This window comes from Macrobrachium rosenbergii, chromosome 18 (genome assembly GCF_040412425.1).
Source record: "Macrobrachium rosenbergii isolate ZJJX-2024 chromosome 18, ASM4041242v1, whole genome shotgun sequence".
Classification (NCBI taxonomy): domain Eukaryota; kingdom Metazoa; phylum Arthropoda; class Malacostraca; order Decapoda; family Palaemonidae; genus Macrobrachium; species Macrobrachium rosenbergii.
The window spans coordinates 25,414,271-25,426,570 of record NC_089758.1 but is presented as its reverse complement, the minus strand read 5'-3'; the positions used below and the strand labels follow the sequence as shown (position 1 = coordinate 25,426,570).

The following is a 12,300-nucleotide window of genomic DNA, read 5'->3' as shown; positions in this document are numbered from 1 at the left end:
TTTATTATTATTATTATTATTATTATTATTATTATTATTATTATTATTATTATTATTATTATTTGTTTGGTCACGGAATTAAAATGTTAAAAGTGCTGTGTGTCAGAGGTACTTAAATTAATAGAACTTCCTGGTAAAAGGGGTTGGTAATCGTAATCTCACTGTTGATATGTTTTTTTTTTTTTTTCATTCTGTGCCAGATACTTTTAAATCTAATCTACAGCGGTAATGTCAACAGAAGACCATCATTAGACCAGTCTTGTTACCACATTCAAACCTTGTATTTCGTGCTAAAAAAAAATCCGAGATAAATTCTTGTCGTAGGCTCATAGTCCCAAGAAAAATTACTGTCAAACTGCCTCTCGTTTCTTCAAGTTAGGCCTAAATTTTCTTATGTTCGCTAATCTCCAAAAACTTGTCTTTATTGTAGTTCACCGTAATCTACCAGCTATAATTCCCTCGATTTCTTAAGGAGCCAAGGTGGCATTTTTTAGCAGAAGTGAGGAATCCAGTCTCGATTGCTAAAGAAGCTTGAGGCTAGAAGTGATCCCTATCCTTATGACTCTCCTACGGGGTAATCAAAGTGTTTTTTCTATCAGTTTTATTGTATATAGTATTTATTTTTTTCGGTTTTTTGGTAAATAATGCATAACCCATGCATTCTGTGGCTGGGGATACATATTATTATGATTATCCCAGATAATTTTTGGTCAAGTATAGTGTACTAATTTGTAATTTTCTGAGCTAGCCCAACCGAAGAAGTATTTTTCCTGGGGCACTTACCGATCTTGGGACTATACTGGTTAAATCATACCATTCGTTACTGACCAGAACCAGGATTATTTGCAAGAAGTTATATTTTAGTTATTCAAATCATAATTATCCGAACTGCAGAACCGTTTGTACAACAGATTAGAGTGCTTCCAGTTAAGCTTAAGTATGGATGGAAGCTTCTTGTATTTTTGGAAATACTTACACTTCAGATTTCACGAAACATTTAATATGGATCAGGTGAAGAAGGCATTGACATTTTGTGACTCTCTCTCTCTCTCTCTCTCTCTCTCTCTCTCTCTCCTTAGAATATAAAATTACGTACTGTAAAATTGCGTCAGCAGGGTTAGCCAGGTGTCCACTTCATTTCCTTTTTAATTTCATGGAAGAATGTGTGTGTTTCCTGTAGAGCTTTGAAAATATATGGAAATATGTATACATACTCATACGTACAAACATACATACGTGTACATATATATATTTATACAGATATATAATATATATATATATCAAATATATATATATATATATATATATATATATATATATATATATATATATATATTATAATTTTGGAATGCTCTATTTCGAATATCTCTTAAATTACGTTTCTAACGTACGAAATCTGTAATATGTCAACTTATAAAAGAAATGTTTTCCCTTCATGCCTTGGAAAAATAATTTTTGTTTAGTAACAAAAGAATTATTCGGTGTATTTTGAAGCTGCAACATGAGCCTTTTCGGTGCGTCATTAAATGATTAATTAATAGATAGACCGTCGAGTAATTGATTCTAATAACCCCGTGTTAATTAGTGATGAGCCGGGACCGAGATCAGATTTATCTTCATGTGTGTCAGATTATCGGAAAAGTAAGTGTCAGAAGGCTAGTCAGAGGAAATTTTCTTAAAGGGATTTTTTTGATAAGTTGACTGCGGTCATGATGTTGCATCTAGCAAGGTCTTCTGCCTTATGAAGGTGTTATTATTATTATTATTATTATTATTATTATTATTATTTAGTAGGTCATTAATACTGAAGGTGTGTGGGGTAGTATTAAATCGCATATACCGTCAGTAAAATCGTGACGAAAAATTAGTAGTCTCTGATGGATACCAATGTCACCCAGCTCTCTCTCTCTCTCTCTCTCTCTCTCTCTCTCTCTCTCTCTCTCTCTCTCTCTCTCTCTCTCTCTCTCTCTCATAATTTCCTCAAGCAAATATAATTGACAGGTTTATGTTATCCTGATGATACAACAACAAATTCGCCGAAAGAGGGCGAACCTCTTTGCCTGGGAAATTATTGTTTTTTTTTTTTTTTTTCCTATTGACTATTAATTAGGGCGGGGCAGGGATCTGGCCCAATTCGCTGGGAGCCTTTCACTGCACGAGAACGTACCTTTTGAAACAGAGGTTGAGGAAGGGAAGCCCGTAATTATGTAATGCTGGGCATGGCCTTCTCCGTCCGAAATTCTGTTTCGTGCCCCTCTTGTCCCCCCGCAACAGTAATACGAGTCTCGACCATGCAGTCCCGTAGCGGAGGTCGATAAAATAGGTTTTGGTCTTTGGACGTGAGTAGAATAGACATTCTCACTTGAGGTTGGGTAGAGTCCATTTCCAGCATGAATGGATAAAAGAGAAATTTCATAATTAATATGGATAGCACATAAACTTTCCATTGATAGAGTAGGCTGCACAGAAGCGAAGATAGAACAATAGAATTCGTCTATTAGAGGCAGATAGGATAGAAATTGCCCTTTGGAGGCGCGTAGACTGGTGGAGTCTTCGTCAGAGACCTGTCGTGAGTATGCAGATTTCAAGGTCGACCTCGTCCTGGATGCGAAGTCCTTGGAATAATATTTGACAATGACGTTTCGATTTAGTGGGTGAAGTGTGCGTGTGTATGTGTGTGCGTGTGTGTGTGTGTGTCCGGCCGTGTGTGATAATCACCTGAGCGTGTGCAATTAGTGTCTTTGGAACTGTTGCTTTTGTACAGTTTACAGTTCCTACTGATGTTTTGTCTGTGATTATATGTTTTATGGAGTCTCTTTTTAGTTGATTTGATGTGCATTAATATTTATTTGTTGACATTTTTCTGGGGGGGGGAAGGTTTGATAAAGATCGTAAGTGAATAAAGAGAAAGAAATGAATTGATTTCAGGTTGTATATAATAGAGATGAACAGAAAATGACACAGAAAGTCGTCATTTCCTTTTCGTTTTGTCTGATAAGACTGGTATATATAAAAGAAAAAACCTATATTGTTTATGCCTGTATTTTATTATGCAGAAGCCAATGAAACTTGTAACGTAACGTCCTTTTAAACCAACCTGGGCGGAAAGGCAAGTTGATAACACGACCACATTTCAAAGGAATAAAAGCCTGCATTATTCATACCTTTATTTTCTTATGCATAGGCCAGTTGCCTAAGCCTGTAACACGATGTCCTCGTAAACCGGCCTAGGCAATTAGAAAACAGTTGGTGCTGTTGCTGTTGTGGTTGCTGTGTCCCTCTTCCTCATTTCGGTCAGGTAATCCTGGTTGCTCTCGAATCTCGCAGGTAATTTCGTGGCTTCCTGGTATAATCTGTGGGGGTCCATCCGTCACGGTTGAATTATCAGCGCATAATTGGGCATCATTGCATCGCATACCTGTTTTAATCTTCTTGCCATGTTGGTACCTTTTGTCGTAACCAGATATTAATTTGTCTTTACCTCTGTTATAGTAGTATGTCAAGTTATTTTTATTAATATTTTCGTTTATATATATATATATATATATATATATATATATATAATGTAAATAAAAATAAAAATAACTTGACATGTATATATATATATATATATATATATATATATATATATATATATATATATATATATACCCTTCGGAGAGTGAATTGGATATTAAACGACATTTGTTGCTTAATCTTTGTGAATATGAAAACGAGTCAGGGTGTGTGATGAAAAAAAAAAAAAAAAATATATATATATATATATATATATATATATATATATATGTGTGTGTGTGTGTGCGCGCGCGCGCGTGTTTTATTTGCTGCTCTTCTAAGCCAAGTCGCCTGAGTAAGTCGAAATGATCGTCGACGATCTATTTACGCCGTCGCTGTTTTGAAAATCTTGAAATATTTAGGCTCGTTTCCCCTCTAGATTTATCGGTATCTCCATTAGAGCCGATTTAGCTTAAGTCTCTTTTTTTATTCTTTACTATTTTTTGTTAGGGAAAAGTGTTTGTGGTTAGAGAAGCCAGAATATATGGGGCTTGGGTCTCATGAAATTTATTGGGTTCTCCGTACGTAGGCTGTTTTATGGGCCTTTTTTTTTTTTGTCCATTTGCTGAATAAACTTAAGCTTTGGTAATCTTTAAATTTTTTATTGAAAGAGTTAATTTCAAGACTTTTTGTGTAGTTGGTTTTTTTACGCTTGTTTTGTCGTCAGTAATCAAGTTTTTAGTTTCATCTTAAATGTTTAGTAATTACTATTTTTTTTTTGCCCATGTTTCCTTGTGAGCCTTTTTTTTTTGTCCATTTGCTGAATAAACTTAAGCTTTGGTAATCTTTAAATATTTTAAGATTTTTTGTGTGGCTGTTTTATTATTCTTGTTTTGTTGTCAGTGATCAATTTTAAGTTTCATCCTAAACGTTCGGTAATTACTTTTTTTTTTCCGTGTTTCCTTTTTTGATCAACGATCGCTTTTAATTGTCTGTCTAAGTTAAATAGTGGCCAAGAAAGTCTCTTCAGTGTTGTTTGAAGACCTCCCGAAAATTTGCCTACCTGATGTCACTGAAAGTGCATTTTTTTAATTATCCCTCTCCTTGTCATTGTAGAATTTCTCAAGTGCTCCGTAATTGCCTACTAATGGGCAATACCTGTTAATGCATGTGGGAAAGCAAATCAAGCAAATTGGACTTTGGAGGGGTGGAAACTTTCTGCAGTCAGCTTTTAATCCGTTTTTTGGGGATAGAGATTTTTTTTATTCTTTGTGAATGCTGATTTTACTTAGTTCTTACAGTGCCAAGGTTGATTTTTGATAAATGACTTATCAAGTACCTTATGAAGATTTCGGGCTGTGTGTATCAAAGTTCCTTCCTTACTCAAGATAGCTAGTTTGGTTTTCCACCTACATTGTGATACTCTCTATTCATAAAACTGTACACACACACGCGCACATATATATGTATGTACATGTGTGTGTGCACGTACATACAAGCATGCATGCATATATATATTTATTATGTAGGAACAGTGAATCATAATTCGACAGTTACAGATCTCTCCACATTCTGGGATGTTAACTTTTACTTCTAAAATTATGCAACGAAATCAAGTTGCTGAGGCTTTTTCTTTTCACGTTTTTAGGATTGGATATCTTTTTTTCTTTGATAAGTGTAGCCACCAAAGAAAGCAAAACAGAGAGAGAGAGAGAGAGAGAGAGAGAGAGAGAGAGAGAGAGAGAGAGAGAGAGAGAGAGAGAGAGAGAGCGGCACAATTGTTGATTTCCACGCTGACACAAAAAGAAAGAAAACAAGTTTACGAACAGAGAGATGACGATGATGAGTGAATATGTTTGCAGAACGAACAACAAACCTCTTGTTTGCAATCCTGGCTATGAGACGAGAAGGACCGGGGGTTTGGGGGGGGGGGAGGTTGATGGACCGGGTTCCCAATACTGTCTCATGGTTGCGTTATCTAAAGTATGCGTGTTTGCGCATATTCTTGTGTTCTATATGCGTGCACCCGTATATAGTTCGTACAGTCATTATAAATATCCCCAAGGTCGTTATCCTTTTGGTGAGGGATGAAAGTCAGCGCTGTTGGAATTTCGAAATGGGAGATGGACGAGAATGAGTTCAGGGTATCAGTAAAGTGTTTATTTGCTGATAATGCGAGGGTACAGTCCTCTCCCTTCATTGTGTATGTGTGAGAGAGAGAGAGAGAGAGAGAGAGAGAGTGGTGTTCTTGCCCGTTATTTGCTGATAATGCGAGGGTACAGTCCTTTCCCTTCATTGTGTGCGTGTGTTTGTGTGTGTGTGTTTGAGAGAGAGAGAGACTGGTGTTCCTATTTTTCTTCATGCCCCTCTTCGTATAGAGTCTTGTCCACCCCCTTTAGACTTCCACTTTGTCACTGCCCTTCTGTAAGCTACTTCTATTTCTTCCTGACGTTCCCTTTATCGTTCGAGACTTTCTTTCAAGAAACTGTTCGAGGATTTTTCTTATATTTGGAGAGCTTAGCTCAGAGAGCCGACGGAGAAAGCGAGAATTTAAGCAACTTTATCTTACAATTTTGTGCTTCTTTGTTCTGTAGTTTTTTTTTATATGTTAAAGTGTTTATGGCAGTGTTTCTTTAGTAAATGAACCTTTTCGTCACTGAATCAGATTACGAGAAATCAGTTCTTTTGTTCATTTGATGAAACAACAGTATATTTAGGAAGTCATCATCAGGTTCACCTTTCTCTCGCTCTAACAATACCCACCCCTCTATACTATCGACCGGGAATAGCCCAATGGTGTTGGTATCTCCTTCTTGATCTGGGCAGGTGGAATTCATACCCTCGGATGCCCCAGGTGTTCTTTGGCAAGGCATTTTATCTGCTAAGTGTTGGTACTTCATTGAGGTGGACGGTTTCTCGGAGGGATCGGTTTTTTCAGGTGGTTTTGTTAGCTTGTTCAGCTCCTCTGTAATCTTGGAAGAAACGACATGAAGTACATCTTGAAAGCGTTTTAATGTACGTGGGTAGGTAGGTGATTGTTCGTGGGAACGTACTGGAGTTGGCTCTAGAAACTGGGTATGGTGCTGTGCTAGATGTACGAGTAACAGGCATTGAATTCTGTGGAGATTGCCCACAAGGAATACAGTATACATGTTAGATGGATCGTCATAGGAATCCAATGCCATAAGAACTGTGTATAATATCATATATTGAAGGATTTAGTATTATATGAATTCCTAGAAGCGTGGAAATTACCAGACTTGTTGTACTTGGAAAAGAGGAAACGATTCTCAAACCTGGTCAAGAAGTTTATACTTAACCCTGCACTCACGGAAGAGAAGAAGGTCCATTGATACGTCACTGAATCAGATCAGATATTGCTATTTACGTCTTTTGTTTGTGCTTTGTTTTCTTAGCATTCGCCTTGGGGAAAAAACGACGTTAACTAGCGTCTGTGCTTTGGGTAGTAAATACGTGAGCACTTGAAGGAATGCTAAATCACAGCCTGGTTGAGCTTCCTCTTAAATCTTGAAGTCATCGCTCGTACATTGAGTATTTCCTTGTATCGCCCTCTGTGCCTTACATTGACGTATTGTAGTTCGTCATTCCTGTCCTTGTATCTCTTAGAAAAAAGGATTGTGTTTCCTAAGAACATCTTCAAGGACGGAGTCATCGAATAGGTAGAGACTGTTTGTCTATTCAAATATTTTGTGAATATTAACAATTTACTTGTTGAAATATATGACGATCGAAAATTCCGAAAATTGACGGATATTTTTTACTTTCTGTTAGATTATGATGATGCAAGCGACCATTAATTGCATGAACAGTAGTCGAATGTTGTAGTGATGTCTTATTTATAATGATGAAAGAGTCTTGTTGTCATTTGTACACAAAGGAAGTCGAGAAATTCGTAAGTGGGGCTACATATGTACCTGAGAACGCAATATACAAGTGTTATTGCATTTTTATTTGTATGTATGTATATATATATATATATATATATATATATATATATATATATATATATATATATTTCCATCACAATATACAAATAGTGAGACATCTGAATCATCACAAGTGCAATGCGTAGGTATAGAGAGAGAGAGAGAGAGAGAGAGAGAGAGAGAGAGAGAGAGAGAGAGAGAGAGAGAGAGAGAGAGAGAGAGAGAGAGCAGGGGTTCTTCTGGATGACAGGAATGCATCTTGAAGAATTTCAATAACGGCTCCCTGGTCTATCCATCCTGGCTGAGTGGAGTCATGTAGAAGAAAGGAATTACTCCTTGAAGTTGCACGCGCCTCTCTGTATTTTTATGAATATATTTAAAATCTATAAATGTCTTTGGCATATTTTTCAATATGTTTTATTTTATTTCTTATAACTATAGTAGTCCTTTTCCACGCTGTGGGTATAGGAATGGCAGTCGCGTCTTATGATATTTAATATCACCTTTGCAAAACCGAGTTATTTTGCTGTTGCATTGTTACACTAGCATTACCTTCTCTTACTTCCTAATGAACACCATATTCTTTGTAAGCTTGAATTGCAAGTCAATGACCCGTGTGGGCTTGTTCCATATGACTGGGTTGATCTTCTTCTTCTTCTTCTTCTTCTTAATAATAATAATAATAATAATAATAATAATAATTGTGATTTTAGTAACCTGATGAGTAAAACAACAGATGTCTTTGTTAAATTATGTCCTGCCATTTTACACTCTCTGTCATCTATTGTCAGGCCATTGTGGTCATTTCTACTGCAAGAGGTCACTAGGCGTTACGCAACTGAATCGAACTGGCATGTGCGGACATCTGTCTTAATACAGCATTTCACCAAGCTCATGATATTAATCCACCGCACCAAACTCGATGCTCCATTATACCCCAAGTAAAAAATATAATCAAAACAATTTTTTTTGTTTTCTTGATCTTATTTCTCAACCCATGAGGAATTTTGTATTTTGCATTTTGTCCGTGATCCGATCTTTTGTTTCGGGTGTGGTAACTTTTTAAGTTATTCAGTTGGCATAAATCTCCGATATTGCAACCTCACGAGAACAAAGTTCCGTCTGGTCAGTCGTCAAAATCTTGTTGCCAAGACAAAAGAGGTCAAGCGATATTTACGGTGAGGTCAGAAGGTCAAGTGGCATTAGTAATCAACGCCTCCTCCTCAATTATTCCTCGGTGAATTCGAAAGTGAATTCGAAAGCATTCGGATGTGTCCAGGTGTCCCCTTTCGAAATTTTCTCTTTTCCGGGATGACAGTTGATTATTCTACCCCATTCGTTTTATTTATTTTGTGGTGTTATTTATTTTTTCTTTCAATTTGGTGTTCATGCCCAAGCAGTGTTGTTTGCTCTTAACCATAACTGGAAAATCTTCGGAAAAGCTGTAGGAATAAAATCACTCCCTTTTTTCTTATAGGCTTTTAAAGAACTTAAAAGGAAACATGACCAAAATTACATTAATTAGAGATTATTTTCCCTTACTTTCACAACCTGTTTAAGGTGAATTAGGGAATCGTTATTTTTGTAATAAGCCAATATTATTATTTCCACTCGCATATGGAACTAAACAATTGAAAATCATGTATAAGATTAGAAATGTCAATGTTTTCCAATTTCCCTTACAGATGACATTCCTGTGAGGAATGACGTTGCGTAGGAATTTGTTTAGCCCTAATGTCTCTCTCTTCTTTTTCTTCTTCTTCTCCTCATCTCTTTTTCCCAGATGTCATTAAACTGCTCTAAATATGGGACGACACCTTTCCCAATCTCCTTTCACCTTGGTCGAAGTAAAACTTTCAGTCGGTCTGTTATTTTTTGTTTTGAAATATAAAAAAATAATCATTTAATCAAACACGTTTTTTTACGTAATGCGCGTATTCATGATAAGGTCTCTCTCTCTCTCTCTCTCTCTCTCTCTCTCTCTCTCTCTCTCTCTCTCTCTCAGTAATGTACATGGATGTATATGAGTTTATACTGTGCCAATTTTTTCAAGTTTTTTTATTTAGATTTTATTAAATAACTTACAGGCAGTTGATTACTTTGGTAGTTGGAAATATCAGTCCAGAAGGTCAAATCCCCCACCATCACCTCTCTCTCTCTCTCTCTCTCTCTCTCTCTCTCTCTCTCTCTCTCTCTCTCTCTCTCTCAGCTTCTGATCAGTAGTTGTTCAGTGTTTCGTTCCAGCGTTTTTCTTTGTCGTGTAGTGGGAGTGGGAGGGAAAAAAAATATGTGCAGCTGGGCTACACGTCTGAGAATTAGGGCGGTGCAGTCTATTCAATCATACGGTTAACCAGGTTTCAATTTGTTTTGCTGATTAGTAATGGAACATTAGCCGCTTCCCAACCCCACTCTCTCTCTCTCTCTCTCTCTCTCTCTCTCTCTCTCTCTCTCTCTCTCTCTCTCTCTCTCTAGGAGGAGAAAAGGAGGAAAGGTAGCAGTTAATATTCTCTCTCTCTCTCTCTCTCTCTCTCTCTCTCTCTCTCTCTGTAGGAGGAGAACAGGAGGAAAGGTAGCAGTTATTAATCTCTCTCTCTTGAATGAGAGGAGGAGGAGGAATGGTAACAATTTTGATTCTCTCTCTCTCTCTCTCTCTCTCTCTCTCTCTCTCTCTCTCTCTCTCTCTCTCTCTCTAGAAGGAGAGCGGGAGGAAAGGTAACAATTATTATTATCTATAAATTCTGTCCTGGTTGATTTATTCACGACAGATAATTCGTAGTTTGCTTTAAAGGAGAGGTCTACCCTAACCCGCAGATTGTTGGAGGCACCCTCTTATGGCTCGTAGAACGCTGCTGTAGCTGTCTGCGCAGGTAGATAGATAGTCGTGGTTTTGAAGATACAGATCGGTCGGTTGACGACCACTCCGCCATGTTATGGAGAAAATGATAGATTCCGGTGTGCAGTTTTCCGCACCTTAAGGGGAAGATTGTTTGAGGAAGAAGAAGGAGAAGAAGAAATGGTCAGAAACCTCCACTTTCCATGACCTGCGTGCCTTGTCCTTTCTATTTTGGGGGAGGCTAATAGCAAACTCAAGGTCCAAACTCATGCCATCTAGATATTTTAAGTTTTTATTTTCATTTTTACGCTAGACTCTCTTAGAGTTTTGCCCATTTTGGCTTTGGGCCAATCAGACAAGCTCAGAATGTAATGGTATCTTGGCTGCCGGTGCAGTTGGAATTAATCTCCCCGATATTTTGGAATGTAAATCACCAATTGCCGTAAAAGAAATGAAAGAGGGGGTGTGGGCGGGGGCGGGGGGGGGGGCTGTTATTTCCAGCGCGGCAATCCAGTCCCCTACAAGGCATGATTGTCTTTGAGGGTGAGACGAAAATGCTGCGTCTGGCCCGGAGGGAAGTTTTTTTTTTTTTTTTTTAAGCAGAAGGATAAAAGCTTGAGGCTCCTTAAAAGGACATCCTACGGACGAGGGACACGACCATTATGCAGCCTGTTACAGAATCATAAAGCGTCGTGGAATCTGAAATTCAACCATTTGGAGAATTTAAATTGAAAGATGTAGCTGAAGGATGTCGCTCCAGATGTCGTTGTGTTAATGCAAGAGAACCAAGGAACGTAGCTAGATAGTGAGAGAAGGTTTTTTGGGTTTGACGAAGACTACTAGAGAGAGAGAGAGAGAGAGAGAGAGAGAGAGAGAGAGAAAGGTGTCTTCTCACGCTTGTTCGGAGGACAAACTCCAATTGTAGAAGCATATCGGAGTCTTGTGGTCCCTTGTGTGCGTTAAATGATAGGTTGCAAGGGCTGGCGAGTAATGCAGCCGTGGCGTTGCTCCCGTATTGGTGGTGACTTGCACGTTGTTGTCAAAGAACGAGGGAATAACGGCCACTGGCTACGCGAAGTCAGACTCACTCTCTCTCTCTCTCTCTCTCTCTCTCTCTTAATGACACCTTTTCCCATTATTCTGGTTTCCATTTACGTAAGATAGGGAAGCCCCTGTTAGGTTGCAAACGCGACCATAGCTGGTTCTATCCATCATAGCGAGAATAAGTTAATGACAAAACTCGTCTTTTAACGAACCACTCGTCGGTTGCTGGATAACTAATAGTTCTCCTCCCCTTCCAGCTTAGCCATTGGGCTTCGCAGCAAGACACAGGAGGGTCTTGGCGCTAGAAAGAGAAGGCGAGGGGAGTGTCCATTGCAAATTGCACACTGAGTCAACAGCTGTGGGAACCCAACTTTTTGTGTGTGTCCTTGTGCCCTCCTCATATTTTTCTCGCTCTCTCTCTCTCTCTCGCTTTTCATAAAGCTTCCGAAGGGGAGAAAAAGGGGTTATACCGGTATCATTTGGTTATAATAGTCGGCACCCCTCTCTCTCTCTCTCTCTCTCTCTCTCTCTCTCTCTCTCTCTCTCTCTCTCTCTCTCTCTCTCTCATCCCGTTTTCAGTTTGTTTTGACCGCGAGCGAGGACGTTTGTCAAGAACATTATTAGCTGCAAAATTGCTCGGGTCGCGGTTGTCAGGATGCCTCTTCCTCTTTCATGCATTGTTGTCCGTGTGACGGTGTCTGTAACAGTGTCTGTTTCCTGAATGGAAAGAGAAAATGGATGCTTTGACTCGTATCTCTCTTTTTCGACGTCTTACAGAATTCAGGCTTTTGCACGTTCGTTGTCGTCATTCTAAGACAACCGTCGGCTGCTAGCCTAGTTTCGCAGACATCACCCTCTCATTAGCCAAGGTTAGAAATACAGTGGGTTCGTTTATAACAAGTACTTTGTAAGAGAAAGATGCGCGCTGGGGTTGCTTATCGGCATTTTTATGTCGGCGCGGATAGCGATGCTGTTGTTATA

General features: G+C 38.5%; 1 protein-coding gene across 10 annotated transcripts in view; it reads left to right on the top strand.

Annotated features, from left to right (window-relative positions):
- The window catches only part of LOC136848220 (caskin-2-like), a 640,470-nt gene that overhangs the window by 502,007 nt on the left and 126,163 nt on the right, over window positions 1–12,300 (top strand). The gene's annotated exons all lie outside the window — the stretch shown is intronic.